The sequence below is a fragment of the Myotis daubentonii genome, chromosome 18, assembly GCF_963259705.1.
Source record: "Myotis daubentonii chromosome 18, mMyoDau2.1, whole genome shotgun sequence".
Classification (NCBI taxonomy): domain Eukaryota; kingdom Metazoa; phylum Chordata; class Mammalia; order Chiroptera; family Vespertilionidae; genus Myotis; species Myotis daubentonii.
This window is the reverse complement of record NC_081857.1, coordinates 35,124,714-35,139,365: the sequence shown is the minus strand read 5'-3', so window position 1 is coordinate 35,139,365 and position 14,652 is coordinate 35,124,714.

Genomic DNA, 14,652 nt, shown 5'->3' with positions numbered 1-14,652 from the left:
TGCTAGTGTGCTTCTCAGAGAAGGTGGGTCCCCCCTGGAATGAAATGAGTCGTTTGCTCCCATCAGGACAACTGCCACAGCAGGTGTCAGCTCACTCCCGCCTCTGGTAAATTGAGTTTGTCAGTGCTCAGCCACACAGCTGAGTGAAGCGTTGTGTGATGCGGGCTGTCTCCGGGGAGAGAGAAACTGGCATAAACCACATCCTAATGGGATCCAGAAACAAAGAAGCGTGAATGAAGTGTTAATTGCATTCATAAAGACATTAACAAAGGAATTAAAATGGCAGAAGCTTCCGTCCCCACCCCCCACCCCCCACTGGAGATTCAAAGGAAAATGTTACCCCAAAGAATGTTTTAACAATAATCGTCACAGTTTATTATTTGCCCACTCTCGATAAATATTAACTTTTCAAAGTACAAACATTTTTGTCCGTTATCTTGAGTATGTGAACTGGCAGACTGTTTAGCCTCTCCCTTCGCTGCCTTTGTACGATGCAAGTTTCTAGAGAATCAAGAGACATTTTCAGCGCTGCTTCATTAACCACAAGGATGTCTGTTAACGGTCTGAACCTAATCAATCCTACAGTTCTTATTAGAGCAGAATACTTATTATCTGGACGTTATTTTGCTTTTTGAAGTAAAATTACAAGCCTGGGGATGGTTCATTTTCCAGTCCTTGAAGATTCCTGAGATGATCTGCAATGTGGGCTACCCCGGGGCCTCCCTCCTGAGCCGGCTAAAGGTCAGAGGCTGCATTTGACTGAAGACGGATCACATGGATGAATGTTGCACCTGCTTAATGAAGTCAAGCCACGGATTTGGGGCCTTTTATGGTTCTTCCCCATTCACTCAATTTCACCTTCACTGACCACACCACTAATCCAGCCAATGATTTTGCATATACATGCAACTGGTGACTGGGAGACCAGATAAAAGGAAATGAACCTCATTAGAAAACAGTGGCGGGAAATGGCTGTCTATAATGACATCGGAAGTAGAAAGTGTGTTCGCATAGAATGTCTCCTGTAATGCCTGCAGCAACTCCTTGAGCTCTATGGAGCGGATATTCCTACCTTCATTCTGCAGGTAAGAAAACAGAAGCTCATAGAAATTAAAGTCCCAGGATTAAAAAAGAAGGAATTCTTACCATTTGCAACAGCATGGATGGAACTGGAGACCATTATGCTAAGCAAAATAAGCCAGTCAGAGAAAGATGAATATCACATGATCTCACTCATTTATGGAATATAATGAACAACATAAACTGATGAATAAAAACAGATCCAGAGACAGAGAAGCATCCATCAGACCGTCAAACCTCAGAGGGAAGGTAGGGGAGTGGGGGATAAGGGGGAGAGATCAACCAAAGGACTAGTATGCATGCATATAAGCCTAACCAATGGACTTGGACAACAGGGGGGTGAGGGCATGAGTGGGGGTGGGGTGTGTGTGGGGGGGGTAATGGGGGGATAAGGACACATAAGTAATACCTTAATCAATAAAGAAGTTTTTTAAAAAAATAAAGTCCCAGGATTAGAATTCAGGTAATTTTTACCATTGGACTGCTCTTTCCACCGCAGGAACCTAACTCTCTGGGGATCTCATTTGATTCTCACAAGAACCCTGGGAAGGGAGGCAGACTGTGTAAACAAGCGGGTCGATTTGCTGGGAGCCATATTCATGGGACCGGAGGAGCAGGTGTCTTCAAGCCCACACCTAGAATGTGGCTGAACTCCCTGTTTACCTAAACAACTACCTTTTTCAGTCTCATCAGCATCAACCATATTCATGAAGGTGGCATCAGCCCAATGGGTGGCAGATTGAAACGTGACCCAGCGCTGGTTTGTTGTATGTGTCCGGCTGATCCGGGTCGGTCAGAGGAAGGGGCTCAGAAGTGCCGCCTGTGCCTTGGGGAGCTCCCTTTCCAGCCACCAGAATTAGACCCACTGACTCTCTGGTCACTTCCAATCCTCTCACAGGTATTGGGGATATTTCCTCCCAAACATGACCTGTGCACTGAATTTTAGAATATCACTAAGCCTAATATAAAAATGGGGGGATTACACACTGCTTTGCATTATTGTGCTAGTCTCATATATATATATAGGGTGGGGCAAAAGTAGGTTTACAGCGGTTCGTGTGGAAAATAAGACATTAATTAATAAGCAATAATACAAGAGTAAACTGTGTTTTGTGTACTCCCAACTGTAAGCCTACTTTTGCCCCACCCAGTATATCACCACCCACACAAGAGCTGATTGTCTCTTTTTCTCATTAGAACAAGCCATCAACAGTACTGGACTCCTTAATTTTCAAGTGATGGCAAACTTCGCTCCATTCTAGGCCAGTCGCCGACTTATTCAGGAGTCTGATCCAAACAGCACGTTGTATTAATTACATAGAGTTTATTAATATTATTATTTGCATTTACTTCATATTTACATAATTTTTTGTTCTGGTTAGTGGGTCCTATTATACCTTATTTTGCTCCTAAGATGGAAGCCTAGTGCATTGCAACCTTACTTGTCTATGGCTAAGAGTGGGATGCAAAGATGTACAAGAAATGGGGGCGGTGGGGAGGAAGCAAAGTGAGTGGTTGGTTAGTTACACTTTCAATCTAGACCAGCGGTTCTCATCCTTCTGGCCCTTTAAATACAGCTCCTCATGTTGTGACCCAACCATAAAATTATTTTCGTTGCTACTTCATAATTGTAATGTTACTACTACTACTGTTATGAATCATAATGTAAATATCTGATATGCAGGATGGTCTTAGGCGACCCCTGTGAAAGGGTCGTTCGACCGCCAAAGGGGTCACCACCCACAGGTTGAGAACCGCTGGTCTAGACAATTGAGGTTAAAGCCTTTTTCATCAATAGCAAAAGGGATGAATATTTTTCCTGGGAATTTCCTGGGTCCAAATGCATCACTTTCAATTGGCTATAAATGTTGGCTGAGAACATGACGTTTTAAGCACCTAGTTAATGATCTAATTTTTTTTTAAACCTATTATTTGGGTATTGAGAACACACGGACAGAAATGCCACTTGGAAACTGGGGAAGGTGGGGGCAGTTTCAGATATGTATGCTTCCTATTTATGTCAAAATCAAGAGAATTAGTTCATGCTCCTAAGTCAAAATTGTGCCATTATCACAGGGTGATCATTTATTAATTTCCGTTCATGGAAATCCAGACAACATCATTTTACAGGGTAGCATGCTCCATTATGGTAGCTACTAGCCAAATGTAGCTATTTAAATACAAAATAATGAACATTTAAAATTCAGTTCCACATTCTAAGTGCTCAACAGCTACCTGGGGTTAGTGGCTACTGTACTGGACAGTGCAGGTTCATAGAACATTTTTGTCACCACAGAACGTTCTACTGGACAGAGCTGTTCTAGAGCCAAAGGCTGGTGTTCCCAGAGGCCACAGAAAGGCACCCTCTATCTAGTCGCATAGTCACCTGTCAGATACTCCATACAGTTTCAGTCGTAGTGACTTGTGGGACAGGCTGCTGGGCCTGGGCAACAAGGAGCGGGTGGCCTGCAGCCTTCCTCCTCAGACCGTGAGCTGGCCCCACAGTCTGTGCGTCACGGGAGAGGATGAGCCAAGTCTCTGGAGAAAGGGCAGGTGCGAATGAGCCATTTCCATTTTCCACTCCTGCAACTCCCCGAGCCTCAAGTCAGACCTGCCGCCAAGTTGCGCTCACACAGAAGCCCAAATCAGAGCGCGTTTTGGATTAATTTTCTGGCCGGTATTTTTTATTCTTTTCTTTTCCAAAATCGACCTTGTGCCTGTGATTAAAGACTTTCTTTTTGCCATGAATTTAGATGAATTTGAACCTACCAGTGTTTTCCACCAGCCATGATATTTGGCATAAGCACCGACCAAAAGAAATAAGGCTTTGGACAAATAAAGATTATAACAGAAGACTAAACAATACAGGCCACACAGCTCCTAGACTGGACATCTTTAAGTGAATGCCATTCATTGGCTCATCATCATTGCTAGTCAGCAAGTAAACATATCCACAGACTGGTGAAAGGTCTTCTTCTAGGATGAAAAAGGTGGGGACAGTCTCCAGTGTTTGCTGCATCAGCCACTTCAAACTTATAAAAACATAAAAATAGCCCAGCCAGAGTGGCTCAGTGGTTGAGCATTGACCTGTGAGCCAGGAGGTCACGGTTTGATTCCCAGTCAGAGGACATGCCTGGGTTGTAAGCTCAATCCCCAGTGGGCAGCCGATCAATGATTTTTATCATTGATGTGTCTATCTCTCTCTCTCCCTCTCCCTTCCTCTCTGAAATAAATAATAAATAAAAATTTGTTAAAAGCATCTTGTTTTTTTTTAAAAAAAAACATGTAAAAATAAGAAATCACCAATCATATTCTTTTCATCTGTGTATCTCGCTAGGACTGTCTCTGCTATATTAGGAAGGAGATTGAGGCAGAACGTTTGCATAAGATTGTTTAGTCAATTACAGCAAGCACATGCGATATACAACTCATTATTTTATCACATGATTCTTCAAAGCAGGCTTTACTGGGAACATGTTTTGTTTTCTTAGGAGACTCTAAGTCCCCTGAAACTGCTAATAATACACATTTGCATCCCACAAGTATTTGATACAGTAGGGAGTGCTCAGCACCTTGGTTCAGCCCCATCAGCAAACACTTATCAAGCAGATGAATGAATGAATAAGGAGATCACCAGTGATGTTACCGATGCCAGGATTCTTGGGTTCCTCAAGATAGAAATGGAGAGAAAACCCCAGAGAAATTTCCAGACAGATTTTATTAAGCTTATGCTCAAGCACACGGGAGTCACACAGAGGGAAGAAAAGCAGAGGCTCTGCTTGGCTGCTTTTACAAACGGGACAAAGCTGCCTTGTGGCAAAAAGGCAGGCCTTTTTAAAAAGGTGGGCTTGCAGAATTTTCCAGTTCAGGATTGTGTGATTTCCTTTTCCAGCTTCATTGCCTGGTGACTATGTCCATGCCTGCATTGGGGAGGGCAAGATGGTGGACACTCATTAATGCCACCCTCGCAAGGTCATATAGCAGTCAAATCTTAACCAACTGCACATGCCGGTCAGTAGTTTCAAGGAAGCAGACAGAAGGGAGACAAAACCAGTGGCCTCTGTGTTTTTGAGTAGGGAGTGGAGAGGTGGCAACATTCTTTCAGTCAGTTTATCTGGCAGTCCTTCTGGTCACCTGGTCTTAATGTGGCTTCCTGGTCACCTGGTATTTTTCCATTCTAGGCCCAAGTCTCAATGAGGAAGGGTAGTAAGAAACCAGAAAAATTCCTTAGCTAGTGGAATGGGAAAATGGAGACAAATAGCCCATTCAAACTGACCTCTTCCAGCACCCTGACTCACCTGCCTTCCCCTCCTTGCACACCCACTCCCTTAAGCATTAAGCCCTCAGGACAATGATCAGCATCAAATAATCTGAGGACTAAAGCCTCAGGTCTGTTGACCACAGAGACAGGGTTTTGGTCAAACTGGAGACAACATCTAGGCCTCAGTTATATTTCAGCTCCAGGCCCAGAAAAGCAGCAAATCCAGACAAAGCAACACCATGGCTGACATCAGGACCAGATGCAATGACCAGTGACTCCCTACCCTAGTACCAACCAATCATTAGAGACCACACCCCTGACCCTATATGCTCATTTGATGAATCAGCATATTAAAGGCACACCTGGAAAGTTGGTGAATATTCTATTGAGATGCTCCTCTGAGAGCTCCCCTAAAAGTCCTGCCTTTAGAAAACAGATAAAAACCCTTAAGACAGAGGACCCAGTGCGTTCTTATTCTCTCTCTCTCTCTCTCTCTCTCTCTCTCTCTCTCTCTCTCCCCCCCCCCCCCCCCACACACACACACACACACACACACACACACACACACCTTCTTTCCTCAGGCATGTATCATTGCTTTCTTTCTCCTAAGCTCTAAGGCAGCAGTTCTCAACCTGCGGATCACGACCCCTTTGGGGGTTGAATGACCCTTTCACAGGGGTCGCCTAAGACCATCGGAAAACACATATATAATTACATACTGTTTTTGTGATTAATCACTATGCTTTAATTATGTTCAATTTGTAACAATGAAATTGGGGGTCACCACAACATGAGGAACTGTATTAAAGGGTCGCGGCATTAGGAAGGTTGAGAACCACTGCTCTAAGGGTTACCATGAGACTTGCAACCAGGGGAGCAGTGGGCAGTGTCAGCTTGTCCTGGACTAACTCCCTGAGCCTGTCTCTAAGGGCCCTTCTTTTGCCTCTGTAACTTGCTTCCTGAGTCCATGCAGCCCAACTGGTTCACTTCTTCTGCCTCTGACTTTTTTTCTAAAAGGCCAAGGCAGCTCTCTGAGCAGCCCGCTCAAATCATCTCTTCCAGCAGACTTTCATTCTGTGTGCTAAACAAACTTCCTCTTGCACTAGAGGTCTTGGCTCTGAATTCTTTCTTTGCTGAATTCAAGAACCGAGAGCCAACATCACTACTGATATCTACACTGTCCCAGTCACTAATCTGTCTAGCCTGGTAAAGTTGAGCTGATAGCTGTAAAAAAGGGGGGAGGGCATAAGAGGTGCAGAAATTTGAGAGGAAACACAGATTTGAGCTGAATGAAAGTATGTCACTTCAAAGCTTCCTTTGAATTTCCATAGGGATATGATCGGAGAGAAAACATTTTTTAAAGGGCAAGTACGTGTCGATTGGACACGCATCCACTCTGTTGTCTCCTTAACAGAATGTCCTTTCTGACATGCTTCCTGGAAGTAGGGAACCTACAGGTACTGGCTATTTTGTATTGTATTGTTTTGTACTTTGGGCTGAATGGCACAATAAGAAAGTTAGCTGACACTGAAAGTGATTTACGCAATCGAGCCCAAGCTCCCATACACTTCTCTTTTCAAAAAAGATCCTTATTGCCGAAACCGGTTTGGCTCAGTGGATAGAGCGTCGGCCTGCGGACTGAAAGGTCCTGGGTTCGATTCCGGTCAAGGGCATGTACCTGGGTTGCGGGCACAGCCCCGGTGGGGGATGTGCAGGAGGCGGCTGATCGATGTTTCTCTCTCATCGATGTTTCTGACTCTCTCTCTCTCCCTTCCTCTCTGTAAAAAATCAATAAAATATATTTTAAAAAAAGATCCTTATTATTGAAAGTATTACATAGGTCTCCCTCTTCCCCCATCCCCTACACTTCTTTACAAACAAAATGGAAATGAATCCTGAAAGTAAAGCGACCACAGGAAAACCTTGCAATCCATCTCCATGCTTCCAGTCATCTCTGATAAATCAGGCTCCAACCCAGTCATCAGCATGCCCAACCTACAAATATGATAAAGGCCATAAAATAGTTTCTAAAATGTGGGTAAGCTCTTGGGGGTTTTAACGATGCCAATCACCACCTTAAATGTTGCGATGCAGCTTTCTAGTCCACGCACCTTTAAACCACCGTGACTCTTGTTTGTCTCTTGTTCCCACTGTTTCCTGGTGCCTCTCTCACTGAAATGATTTCAATTAGAGCCTGGAAGGCTTGCCTCCCAACTCTTGCGCGGCGCTTGCCAACACGGGAATTGGTTTTAAACGCTGCTGTTTTTCATCCAAAAAAAAGTCCCCCCTCCCTGCCCTTGCGTTAGAAGGGATTATTCTCAGACAGGCATTTAGCTGATTTTTAATGTCAAAGAAACTTAATTTGCAAACTCGTTAGAAACTCTTTAGTAAAAGCTGCCTAGTAAAACAGATGATTAATATTGGTAAGCTCCTCATTTGCATGTTAATTAGTCTCTATACTCAACTAATTAAAACGGCACTGCCGGTTTTAGGACTTCCTTCGACTGTTGGTCTTGTTTCTATGAACAGCGATGCCCTACTTACCGACAGGTGTATGTTCTGAGAAATGCGTACGTAAGCCATTTCATCATTGTGCGAGCATCACCGTGCCCTTACACACCCAGATGGTACAGCCTCCGACACGCCCAGGCTCTATGGTCTCACCTATTGCTCCAGGCTACTATCCTGTGCAGCATGTTACTGTACTGAATACTGTAGGCAACTGGGACACAATGGTAAGTATTTGTGTATCTAAATATATCAAACCATAGAAAAGGGACATAAAAAATTCAGCACAAAAGGTCAATGATGGTGCGCCTGTGTAGAGCCCTGCCCTGAATGGAGCTGGCAGGTCTGGAGGCTGCTCTGGGTGAGTGAGTGTGAGTGCCTGGGAAGGCCCAGGACATGACTGTGCACTGATAGGGACTTTATAAACACCGTACACTGAGGCTACACTACATTATAAAACAACACGAGATTAAATCAAGCACAAGAGAGAATCATGCAAACAAGAGACTTGGTAGCCCTAACCGGTTTGGCTCAGTGGATAGAGCGTCAGCCTGCGGATTCAAGGGTCCCAGGTTCGATTCTGGTCAAGGGCATGTACCTTGGTTGCGGGCACATCTCCAGTAGGGGGTGTGAAGGAGGCAGCTAATCGATGTTTCTCTCTCATTGATGTTTCTAACTCTCTATCCCTCTCCCTTCCTCTCTGTAAAAAATCAATAATATATATATATATATATAAAAAGAGACTTGGTAAACACGAGATGTATGAGGCTGCTGCCCGATGTAATATGGCACACTATTTTATAGCAAACTTTTTTAACAAGTAGAAAGAATATACTCTAAAAGGATGATTAAGTGGACAGCATAGTAAATACATGCACCAGCAACACAGTCGTTTATCACCATTTTCGAGTACTTGTACTGTATGTAGTCGTATGTGCTATATTTTTGCAGTTGACGGTGCAGTAGGGTTATTCACACCAGCAGCACCACCCACACGTTAGTAATGGGTTGCACTGTGACCTTCCTACGGCTACGGTGTTACTAGGTGATAGGGATTTTTCAGCTCCATTAGCTTATGGAACCACTATTGTATATGTGGTCTGTCCTTGAGCAAAATGTTATGTGGCACATGACTGTGCAAGCATGTATTTTAACTAAATTAAGGCTTACTGGGACAGCTGGGGTCTAGAATTCTCTCTCCACAGCCTTTTACCCTCCCATAGGCTCCTTGGGCCCCCTGTCATGGTGGTAGCTTCGCTCCAAGGCATCCAGTCTATTATGCCTCCTTTCTGACATTCTCCCTGGGAGTAGGGAACCTAAAGGTGTTGAATTATTTTGTATTGTACTTGTTGTACCCTCCTCCTAATACGAATTTCTGTCCTACAGAGGCTTAAAAAATGAAAGACTACTATATGTTTATCGGACTCCTTACAATTAAGGTTCTTAATGTGACTTAGCTTCATCCAATCAGATGTGCACATTGAGGAATGACTTTGAAACTATATCAAGTAGGAAAATAGGCAACAGCTTAAAGGGCATTAAAGGGCCTTGACTTTGGCTGGTGTGACTCTGGTAGCCGTAGCACACTTCTGGGAGGTTGGAGTCACGTCCCAGATGCATGGCTCTGATGCAAGGCTCTCAGAGGCTGCAGGAGGTGTGGAATCTTCTGAGCTCCTGGCATTCCAAGGCAGCAGAGGGAGCAGTTCCCGTGGCCGGTCTATGGTGGCATCTGGGGAGCCACTATTCATGGAGGTAAAGCTTGTTCCTTTAGTTCTTTCAGGACTTTAGAAAGGACCAAGTTCCCTTTGTGTTTAAAGTAGCCAGAGCAGTTACTGTTTTCTGCACCAAACCCTGATGGGTAGATTTCCTCCCAGGGTACTTACGTAGTTTACATGAGACACTTGATGTAAAAGTGACTGACACTTAGAGTGAGTACTTAGTAAATCTTAATTTCCCTCCTCTTACAATGTGTATATACAAAATGACCCAAATGTTTTGAAAAATTCTGATAACTTCTCTCATAGTTTTCAGTTGACATGTAAACACCATCTGGTTTTTTTAAAAAAGATTTTCAGTGGATTTTTAGAGAGAGAGGAGACAGAGAGAAACATCAATGTGAGAGCAGCATTGATTGGCTGCCTCACTCACGCCCCCTATCGGGGATGGAGCCCACAACCCAGGCATGTGCCCCGACTGGGAATCAAACTGCCAACCTTTCAGTGCTCAGGACAACACCCAACTAACTGAGCCACATGGGCTAGGGCTGTTAAAGCAGTCTTTAATCAAAAACCTAGACTCACACTAATACATAAACATAGAAATAAATAACAAATCGGAATCATTCTTACAAGTGAACTGGATGCCTGCTGAATTAATGAGGAGAAAAATTGTGAATCTAAGCAATTAATTATTAAACACCTAACGGCCAAATATAGTACCTGTGGGCAGAGGGGGCCTCTCCTTTGAGGAGGTAAAAATTAATTGCAAAGGCAGAGCTGCAGGGAAGTCACACTGGGAAGCATGGGGTGCGCAAAGCAGTTGTCCTTTTCCGTTTGCTGTGTCACATTAAAAGAAAGGTGGGGATCCAAGAAAAAAAGGTATTTAAAAACTCTTGGGAAATTTGTTCAGCAAGTACGCATGAAAAAGAATAGGTGATCATGGAAGCCAGTGAGAAAGCAGGTGAGGGGATGTTTACACTGGGTTGCAGGGAGCTCTGTGAGTCCTGAAAGAGCACAGGTGTGGCACACAGTGGATGCTCCAAAATAATGAGGATAATCATCTAGGCCTTGGCCGGGTAGCTCAGTTGGTTAGAGAATTATTCCAATTTGCCAAGGTAGCTAGCAGGTTTGATCCCATAGGGCAGATACAATAATTAATGAATGCACAAATGGGTGGGACAACAAATCGAGGTTTCTCTCTCTCTCAAATCTATAAAAATCGTTTTAAAAAGAAAATAACCACTTAATCAATGGATAGACGTTTTCCCTCCAACTTTGAGAAAAAAAGAAAATGTTATATTCATAAATATTACTGAAAATAGTACCTATTACAGACTGAATGTTTATGTCCTTCAAGAATTTATATGTTGAAGCCCCAACCGCTGAGTGTGATGGGATTTGGAGAATGGCTTTTTGGAGGTCATTATGGTTAGACGAGGTTATGTGGGTGGGGCCCTGGTCTGATGGGATTAGTGCCTTATAAAAAGAGACACCATAGAATGTACAGCACCAAGAGTGAACCATAATCCAAACTACGGGCTTCGGGGAATAATGATGCATCAGTGTAGGCTCATCATGTAACAATTGTACCTACCACCCTGTGGGGGATGTTGATAGTGGGGGGGGGGCTATACATGTGTGAGGGCAGCAGGTAATTGGAGAATCTCTTTATCTTCTCAATTTTTCTGTAAACCTAAAACCACTAAAAAAAAAAAAAGGCTTAAAAAAGAAGAAGCAGGGGCAATGGAGAATGGATTTCTGCAGCAGCCCCAGCGGTTCCCAGGCCAGCAATGCTGGGGGTAGGACAGCCTGGACGCCACTATTCGCAGCGCAGCAATGGGTTTCCCACAGGCAGTTCCAGGGGTGCAATTGATCGTGGTGGTGGCTCTCACTGCCTCACCCATTTGTTCCTGGTCATTTCTGTCCGGATTCTCCAGCTCTCCCAGTGAGTCAGCGAGCAGCCCAACATCTGTTCTGTATCATTTTCCTGCCTGTAGCTGCAAGAACTGATTTTTGTTGTTCATACCTAAGCCGTCTGACTGAAAATGTGGTTGTTTAATTGATTCGTTGAGGATGAGTTTTTCTCTTTTTCCATTGTTCTTGTTGGGGTTGAGGGTATCAAAAGATGGCCAGAGATTAAATAGTTAGTAGAATGCAGACCATACTTACCAAGTCTCTATTTTAATGGCCTCCTCTCCGTAAAATGTATACGCCCTAAGGATAGATATCCTGGGAAAAGGGATCTAGCTGCTCACAAATCCCATTGATGGAGTGCTTCACATGAGCCAGGTGCTAGAGAAGCGCTGCAGTGCGGACCGAGTTCTCACGTCTTCCTTTGAGGAAGAGATTGCTCTGTGATCTGTGTCTCTGGGTGAGGAAGCCGGTCTGAAGACCGGTCACACGTGGTGAGGTGGCCATTTACTTACACCATCAGAAATGAAAGTGGCAGGTTTTCCCTACAACATCTCCACCAGCCTGCTCAGCCGGAGTTGAAGCTAAGATCAGAAGCATCTACCTTGGAGTCCATCCAAAGGACTGTGTTCTGGACGGACCATAAGGACACTGATTGCTTTTTAATGTGCAGTGAGGTCAGTGACACACACTCGGAAGTTGCTCTTAAAGTGTGGCTCCAGGCAGTGAGCTTCCCCCGCCTGGCACTGGGCTCCTTGTGGAGCTTGTCCACCCACGTGCCTTCTAAGAGGAAGTCCCGCCTCCACCCAGACCCTGGAGCTGAGGCACACATTTTCTATACTGATTGGACAGCTGACGCGTGACGGACAGCTTGCCCAAAGGCCACCAGTGTATAGACCAGCCTGTGGCTTGTGCAGCCTGTGTTGTAAAGATGGGCCGTTCGGGTAGATCTTCGAGGAACTAGGAATTGGGAACCTGAGAGTGTGGGCGGGTTAGCAGTGCAGCTGAAGGTAAGGGAGGCTCTGATGTCAGCCTGATTCAAAATCACACAAAAGCTAATGCTCCGAGGAGGTGAAGTTTAAGCTCCATAAGACAGAGGACAAGGAAGTGATTGGTAGAGCGAAGAGGTGCAGCGAGACACAGAGACACGGAGAGAGCGAAAAAGGAAGGGGAGGGCTGAGGGGAGAGAGGAGAGCAGCAGAGATGCCAAGAGAGAGACCCAGCCCTGGGGCTTCTGGGGTTTTCGGGATTTTCCAGGGAACTGGTGGATTTCTGTTCCTTACAACCACGTGATCCTGTCTGAAACTCTCTTTCTCATCAACCTTTGAAAAGAAAACATGTGAACTAATCTGTCACCATCTCTTTAGCTTTACCCCCATTCTTTCTCTTGCAACTAACTAATCCTAAGGCTGGAACCAAGAGAAAGTGGAAATGGAGGGAAGAACTGGAGTAGACTGTGCTGAGCCTGGGGCCTTTGTAACCCTCTGCTCCCCTCTGTGGACAAAAGTAGAATTGAGGTTATTTTTCATCCTCTGAACTCTAAACGCAGAAGCAAAATGCATTTCTCTTTTTCTCTTTCCATTTCATAACTTCAAATGTGACACATCAATCCACTTCTTTATGAAATATTTTTTCCCTGATTTAGCAACCTGCTCCAGTTAGGTGTAAGGCAGCGGTTCTCAACCTGTGGGTTGCGACCCTTTTGGGGGTGGAACGACCCTTTCACAGGGGTCACCTAAGACCATCGGAAAACACATATATAATTACATATTGTTTTGTGATTAATCACTGTGCTTTCATTATGTTCAATTTGTAACAATGAAAATACATCCTGCATATCAGATATTTACATGACGATTCATAACAGTAGCAAAATTACAGTTATGAAGTAGCAATGAAAATAATTTTATGGTTGGGGGTCACCACAACATGAGGAACTGTATTAAAGGGTCGCGGCATTAGGAAGGTTGAGAACCTCTGATGTAAGGTGTTCCAAACACATACCGCTGGATCCTTTCTGCTGCCAGAGACGGGTCTCCTGGCCCCTCCCTGTTCCTATTCCCTCTTCTGTGCTATGGTTTTGCTTTGATCGGCACAGCACAGAACACGAGTTAGCAAAGAAGGAACAGTGGTGTAGTGCTTATACCCCTGGACTCGACACGCTTCTAGGGCTCAAATCTTGCTTGTGCCACTTACAAATCTCAGCCTCCTCGTCTGGAATATGTAGGGAACATAATCAGTCTACTGCGGGACCGAGGGAGCTATTGTTTGTAAAGGGTCCAGTAAGTGCCTGCTAAATCAGGCAGCAGCTCCTCCTCCCCTGACAGCACTGCCAGACTGTAGAAATTTGTTTGAAACGAACTGAGTTGTAATTGTTTGTTATAAAGTGATGTTTTTTTTCCTGGCAAAAAATGTCCATTTGCTAATTAATCTCTACTAGGCCCCTGAATATGCTAAGGTCAGAAAGAGTTTCCAGTGATAAGTAACTTGTTTTTAGAAAAAAAGGAAATCAAGTACCATTTAAGCAGAGGTTAATTAACTGGCAATTTAGAGCCCACAATTCAGCAACAACAAAAGGAATGGAGGACTTGGCGGAAGTTGTGCCAAAAGGCCTGGGCTTGATCCCAACTCTGCATCCTTTTCATTGTTTGACCTTTGGCAGGGCCCTCACTGGCCCTGAGTTGTGTTTGTATAATGGGGACACTTTGGCCCACTCGCAGGGTGGTCCTGGGCATGAGGTAAGAAACACAGCACAGTGCCGGCCAGTGTGGCACTTAATGACTCAACAAACGTTTGAATTTAAATTTGAAAATAGTTTGCACGGTGCTCGTGCAATCCTTCAGTGCTTGGCTCAGGACCTGCTAACTTCTTCAGGCACAGTTAGTTCTACCAAGACGGGCCATCGGATCTGTGGCAGGCAGTCGAGAACCCTGCAAAGGGGGACACGTGCTGACCAGGTTTAGAGAGACAAACCTGAAAGAGACAAGAGACATACAGGGTGTCCCCCAAAAATGTGTGCACACTTCAATAGCTGGTAGCTCAGTTTTGAAAATGAAATGTATTTTAATAAACACTGCCTTTATAATTATTCAAAGCGTGTGTATACATTTTTTGGGACACCCTATATAAATTAGAAGATAGAAACTTTTATAAAAATAAGAAAAACAACTCCAG